Source organism: Dermacentor silvarum, chromosome 4, assembly GCF_013339745.2.
Source record: "Dermacentor silvarum isolate Dsil-2018 chromosome 4, BIME_Dsil_1.4, whole genome shotgun sequence".
Taxonomy (NCBI): Eukaryota; Metazoa; Arthropoda; class Arachnida; order Ixodida; family Ixodidae; genus Dermacentor; species Dermacentor silvarum.
Genome location: NC_051157.2, coordinates 112,227,114 through 112,233,113, shown reverse-complemented (window position 1 = coordinate 112,233,113; position 6,000 = coordinate 112,227,114).

Genomic DNA, 6,000 nt, shown 5'->3' with positions numbered 1-6,000 from the left:
CAGTGGTACACACACAAAAAATAAGTGGAACAAAAGGGAATATAGAAAGGTTCGAGACATTGTAAACAAGATTGCAAATGTGGTTTTTATAAAATTTTACCATTATTTATTAAATTTGTTTTCAATGTATTTCTTGTAATCGTGTTCAGCTCAGTATGAGAAGCATATAACAAGTTTAGTATTCTTGGCACTTGGTTCTGCAATCACTTCAAACCATAATTGGTTCTTGAGAAAGGCAATACCCACTGATTCCGGGTTCTAAATTCATACGACACTACCGTTGATTCCGTTAGATTGCACAAATTTCTGAAAACCGTATTGTTAGACCAAAATATTTTTTTAATTTTCAAGACAAGGTTATATTCATAAAAGTATTCAATAGGTAACACATTAAGAGCGCGAAATATTTCGAATGTATGTGCATCAAATGGAGCATTAATAATATGCCGGACGGCTTTCTTTTGTAGTGCTTTTAAACTATGAATGTTTGTTTGCGATGCCGTACCCCACACTAGATTACAATAGTTAACATGTGGAACGAAGAGGCTGTTATATAACAACAGCTTTATTTTAGAAGGCAGCATGTGTCGTAATCGGCAAATTATACCACATGTTCTTGCCAGGCTGGACATAATACGTTCTACGTGTGCATCCCAAATTAAATGTTTGTCAAAAATCACTCCTAACGTTTTTACATTATCTACTAGTTCTATCCTTTCTACGCCGAGATAAAGAGCAGAGTTACATATTACGTGCTTTTGCGGAGGTGTAAACAGTATAGCCTTAGTTTTATTCGTATTAATCGCTAAGGAATTTGAGTTACTCCATTTTTGTAATAAGTTTAGAGTCGTGTTTGCTAAAGCTATAAGATGTACAATGTCAAATGAACGAAAAAAGAGGCTAGTATCATCGGCGTAGATTACGAACCGTGCATCTTTACTGATATTTGTGATATCATTATTATAAAGATTAAATAAAATAGGTCCAAGTACACTTCCCTGGGGAACACCTTGTGTTAATGTTCTTAGTGATGAATGTTTCGATCCAATAGCGACGCACTGTTTTCTGTGTTGAAGATATGATTGCAAAAGTTTAAGGGGGATCCCACGAAAGCCGCAATGTTGTAATTTTACAAATAGGGTTTCGTAGTTAATAGAGTCAAAGGCTTTGGAAAAATCTATGAAAATGCCTAGTGTTAACAATTTACTCTCGAAATTATTTAGGATTATTTCTTTTTGCGTTAGCAGAGCAAGCTCTGTAGACATCCCATGCCGGAAACCAAACTGCATATCTGATAAGATACTGTGCTTATCACAAAATGACGTAATCCTCTTGCAAATGATTTTTTCTAGGCCCTTCGAAATCACAGGAAGTACAGATACTGGCCTATAATTTGTTAACTCGTTCTTGTTTCCGGACTTAAATAAAACGATCACTCTTGCGTGCTGCATTTTCTCAGGAAAGACGCCACTGGATAAGCAAAGATTAAAAATGTGAGTAAGCGCTTGCAACAAAAGGTCTAGCACAAATTTAATGGGCCTAATCTCAAGTCCATTTATATCGCGCGATGTGCTGTTCTTTAACGACGTAAATGCCAAGTATACCTCATCTGGTGTTGTAGGTTTGAAAAAGGCAGTGTGGCTGTTTGGTTCTTTTAGAAAGGAAGTCACGTTTACATCATGCGTGCTTGAGATTAATGACGTGAAGTGTTTGTTAAACTTGTCAGCTAATTCTTCACCATTAATTGCTTTATTATCAACTATTAGCTCTAACTCCTGCTGTTTACGAGATTCAGGTAGTAGTAGTTTATTTATTTCGCGCCACACGACATCGCGCCGAGTTCCCGCTCTATTAAAGACATGTTGAAAATGTTTGTTCTTAGCGTTCCTCAGAAATTTATTCACAAAGTTTCGGTACTTTTTAAAAGAAGTGAAGTCCGCGGATTCTCGAGTCTTCACAAACTTTGCATACAGCATATTTTTTCGCGGATCATTCTGAGGCATTCATCTGTAAGCCATGGCTTCCTAATTTTTTTCGACCTTTTGACTTTTTTACACGGAAAACAGTATTCGTAAACGTTCAGAAGTGTACGCATGAATATGTTGTAAGCTTCATCTGCTTCTGTGCAATCAAGCACAGAGCTGAAATTTATTTTTTCGATTTCTGTACGAAATGATTTTAGAGTCTTCAGATTAATAACTTGAACCAGAAATGACTCAGAATGATGCGAGCTCCTAGACGCATCATTCACTTTACAGAACATGTATACTGGCGTAATGGTCACCTATGTTTCCTGCAATTACACCCGACTGTACACAACCATCTGCGCTATTTGCGATAAACAAGTCAAGCAAGCTCTCGGAGTTAGCACAAGTGCGTGTGGGTGCTGTAATTACGTTTCTGCAGCCGAATGAATCGAGGATAATGCGCAGTCTGCGTGACTTCGGCGTACTTAGTAAAAGGTTAATATTCAAATCACCGCCGATGACACAACAGTGAAAACACACCTGTGCGATTCCAGACTTAGCACTTCATAGTCTAGTGTCATTGCAGAGTAACTTGGAAGCATGCTTCCAAGTTACTGGAATCGCGCCTATAGTATACGTCCGTACTTATAAAAAAAGTATTTCACTGCACAGAAAGCTGTGGTCCAAGTATTGTACCAAGGAACAAACGGATGATTGCCCAGAGCCCTAAGTAGTAGTTGTAGTAATTCTGAATTGTGCTCATCTAAAGACTCACATCCCCTCGAACACGAAAAACAGGAATTACGCCGAATTGCACGTATACGGTGAGAATAGATCTGATGCGAAGCATGTTTCGCGTAGCTGGCTATCCAGCGACGTTTGAGGTTCATCCAAGCGTTACCAGGTGAGCCGACGCGCCTGTATATGGTGAGCAGTTGTGCACGTGACTGCGAACGTTTGTGTGACGTCAGCAACAAGACGAGGACGACAGTGACGACGATCATATGACGGCGACGGCACGGTTTTCTACTCCGGCAGTTCGACGCGAGTTTATGACATGCCGATTGTTCAGCTCTGTATAAGCACTGGACGGGCCCAAGCGAAAGAAACACGGATTGTGACGTCATATACGTATAAGTGTTATACAATCCGTACCTACTTATATCTATGTCATGTGGTCTATGTCAGAAAGACGTTGGCATTTGCATTCGGAAGAAAGTAACCTCAACATCATTTGAACGTGGGCCCATCATGAAAGCAGCACAGCATCAACGTAGCGAATTTTGACCGGCGTGGTGGCGTATATATATATATATATATATATATATATATATATATATATATATATATATATATATATATATATATATAGTGGCTTTGGCGTTGCGCTGCTAAGGCCGAGGACGCGGGATCGAATCCTGGCCGCCGCGGCGACCGCATTTCGATGAGGGCGAAATGCAAAAACGCCCGTATACTGTGCATTGAGTGCACTTTAAGAAAACCGAGGCGGTCAAAATTGTTTCCGATTCCCCCGCTACAGCATGCCTCATGAATATTTGGCACGTGAAACCCCAGAATGTTTTTTTTTTCTTCTACGTAGCGTTAGCTGCAACGAAGAAAGGATTGGGGATTGTGGGCCGATACCGAAAGTGGTGCATGCAGTCTAACGCAGTGTCTCGAAGGGCAGGCAGTAGTGATGGAAGAATGTGAGAAACTGGCATGTGATGTAGGCGCCAAACGTCTGAAAGAGCTAGTTGGCTCTGGCAGGTGAGAAGTACATGCGTGCGATCAGGCAGTTAAAGAAAAAGAAGAAAGGAAAAAACGTGGCCTAATGGTTAGAGCACGGGGTTGCTGCGCTGGTAGTCAGACGTTTGGCCTCACCGTCGACCACGCATTTCCTACTATTGAAAGAGTTGCGAAACGAGGTGAGATAGAGAGAGAGAAATAGAAGAGAGGAAACGCAGGGAAGTTAATAATAATAATATTGTTTAAAATAATAATTATCTTTATTTCTCTCTTTCCACAGAATACAGAATGAGAGCGGACGTAAGGGTAAATAAAATCCGCATGCAGCGGCTTGAGAGAACCCCATTACGCCCCACATGTGACAGTATGGTGAGGAAACAGCTTAGTTATGACAAACGCAGTGACAAACGAATACTGAAAACATTGGAATACATTCTGAAATTTGCGAACGTACAAGGGCAAAAATACTTACAGTAGGGATCAGTAAGAAATATACGTACAATATTGAGAACAGCCTTAGTGCGTTTGTTAACATTGTGGGATTTAACAAACAATAACGCAACATGCAAAAAAAAAAAAAAAAGCTGAATGAAACACCATCCATTAGTGCAGGAGCGGCAAAACACTAATTAACTTATTTTGGGATATTTCTTCCAGTGAGATGTTATTTCGTTCAAGTGTGTTAAGGTAAGAGGGAAGTTTATAGGCGCTTGAATTAAATGAGTACACAATCAGACAAAACGGTGTAGACGAAGCGGTGCAACGGCTTACATTGTACATGTGCACATGGCTTTGAAGGTTGAATAGTGTCAACACATCTGCGTTGTTTGTTCTAATAGCATTCTTGTACATAAGAATTAACCTGAAGGCATAAAGATTAGGCACTTGAATTATGTTAAACTCGGAATAATAGTTTTCTGTGTGGGCATACCATGGTATTTTAGCAACCAACCTTATCGCACGCTTCTGAGTAACAATAATCTTGAATAAATTATGCTTCGTACTTGTGCCCCAGACAGTGTGGCAATAGTTAAGAATTGGGACTAAGAATGCGTTGTAGATTAACAGTTTAATTCTTGTTGATAGCACATACCGTCGACGACTTAGCAGCCCATTCACTTTGTTCATTTTTGATCGTATGTTATTAATTTGGGCATCCCAATTAAGCGATTCCGAGAAGGTTACTCCCAGACATTTGATACTATATGCACGATTTCAATATAGTTGTCCCCAAACCTAAGCATAATATCTTTTACAACATTGCTTTTCGCTCGAAATACCATGGCTTTAGTTTTGCTTGTGTTCACTTTTAGGTAATTTTCCTGCGACCACTGATACATGTATTGCAAAAACTCATTACCTGTAGAGGATAAGTCATTTTCTCTTCTACCCAGCAATGAGCACCGTAAGGTCATCAGCGTAGGCAGTAAGGGTCACCGGTAGCTTAGTGTAAAATATATCATTTAAGTAAACTAAAACAACAAAGGGCCTAAGATGCTGCCTTGCGGCACGCTCGATTTTATGTATTGGCCATCAGACAGAGCATCATTGTGTGCTACAATTGTTTACGATGTTGAAGGTATGACCATATCAAGGAATTAGGAATCCCCCTTATACCATAGTAGCTTAGTTTATTTACTAACAAGTCATGATTGATTAAATCGAAGGCTTTGGAAAAGTCAATATAAATTCCGAGGACAAGGAGCTTGTCTTCAAATGCATTTATGATGAGTTCCTTTTGCTTGAGAAGTGCCAACTCAGTGGATCTTTTTGGTCTGAAACCGAACTGATCATTCGACAAAACGGAATGCTTATCTAAGAAATTACTTATTCTCGTGTGAATAATTTTCTCTATACTTTAGAAATTACCGGTAAAATAGAAATTGGCCTATAATTTGACAATTTAGGCGTCCACAGTTGGCTTTATGCACGTGCCGTTTCGAGCTTGATGACACAATAGGTTGCGATGAGCCGGCACGCCCGTCACGTGACATGGTGGACGGACTGTGCACCGGCGACGGTGCCTCTAGCGTATATATACGGAACCGGAAAACCCGCTCGAAGATGGCTTCTCTTCTGTCCCTACGCGTGCCCGCGAGCGGCGTTCCCTTGATTACTCGCGCGTCTAATGTTCTCCTGCACGCAAGCTGCTACGAACGTAATTTTGGCAGCCTGTGCCCCTCAATTTTCTCTTTATGCCTCCGGCAGTGAGGCTTGTTCTCACTATCCCTACTTTGTATCATTATGCTGCTTGATATCAACCACGCGACTTATCCCGTGCAAGTTC